Raw genomic sequence first — 1,563 nt, forward strand, 5'->3', positions numbered from 1 at the left:
AAGTGCACTGAAACTGCTCAGTGAAGACAGTTTATGGTACAGATGATTTAAGGTGGCAATTATCAAAATGGCTCAAGACTCTGCTTCCAGTTTACCATTGTCTGAATGCTTGTACATTACAGATATATCAAAGCCATATAAGCTCTGCATTAAATACCTCAATGATTTCAGATTCTGCTTAGGTCAAAACCAAAATTATGTTAAAGTATAAATGATTTTAACACGAGTCTATCATGAAATATCAATATTTACTACTGTGCAATGAAGTGTGTTAAACATTCCTACTGGATCATGCCAAAAACTCAGTTCAGAATAGTGTATATTTTTATACAGTTGTCAGCCAGATGCATTCAAGTAGTATACAGAGATGACAGGAGTGCAGTTAGTCTCATAGTGCTGTTTCCTAGCCATTGGTAATGGATACACTAGCAGCCATTAACAAATTAAGCCTTCCACTTTCCCTACACAATTTTAATATTTTAAAGTTCTTTCTGCTTGTCAGCTAGAAATAAAATTTCAAATTTAGAAAATAAATATGTGGCAGAGAAAGGGTATGAGACAGGAATCCTACATTCAAGAAGCAGAAATTCATTTATCTCTACAGTATCTTAAAACTTTAACAACCTCATTTAAAAATAAATGAGTTTCCTCTCTGGCTCATGTGAAAGTCAGTTTGCATTTTGGGATGGAGGAAATATTTTATTAAGCATCACCTTTCTTGAAGCATTGGAAAATGCCCAGCCAATTGCAAAACAGCATTGGAAATAGAACAAAAAGAAACTTGTAAGAAGAAAGGCACACTATATGGAAGGACAATATAAACATTTCAGAGACTGACTGTCTCCATTCCTTTTAAAATACCCCACTTGTCTTTGTTTTTCCAACTCAAAATCATTCCCACCAGGCTCGGTCACTCCCAATTTGCACCAGAGTACTGTAGATCTTATTCAATATGAAAATTCAAGGGTGTGTGTCCAAATACAGGACATCAGTCGTGTACAATTGTTAACCTGTCTGTTGCAAAATAATAATCACAATAACCACTTCTCAACCTTATGAAAAAAACAATCAATCTAATCTAATTCAGTAAAGGCAACTGTGATTTTGATTAAGTGAAAGAAACTTTTGGAACAACCTTCCAAATCCCATGTTCATTGTGGTCCAGAGACAGTTACATCACTCATCTAGGATGGGTTAATAGGCAGATGTTTCCCCCCCCCTTATTCTAGGGCTGAGAGAACGACTAGTCAAGTCACCAGCTAGCTTTTATGTCTAACAGAGAACTAGAATTTACACTTTTTTTACTATTTATTTTTACAGGAGCCATGGTGGCACAGTGGTTAGACTGCAATATCGCAGTCTAACTCTGCCCACTGCCAGTTCAATCCTGACCATCTCAAGATTGACTCAGCCTTCCATCCTTCTGAGGTCGATCAAATGAGGACCCAGATTGTTGGGGGCAATATGCTGACATTTGTAAACCATTCAGAGAGTGCTGTAAAGGACTATGGAGCACTGTGCAAGTCTAAGTGCTATTGCTATTTATAATATCTTCTTTTAACT

The sequence above is a fragment of the Protobothrops mucrosquamatus genome, unplaced genomic scaffold (genome assembly GCF_001527695.2).
Source record: "Protobothrops mucrosquamatus isolate PMUCROS unplaced genomic scaffold, P.Mucros_1.0 scaffold373, whole genome shotgun sequence".
Classification (NCBI taxonomy): Eukaryota; Metazoa; Chordata; class Lepidosauria; order Squamata; family Viperidae; genus Protobothrops; species Protobothrops mucrosquamatus.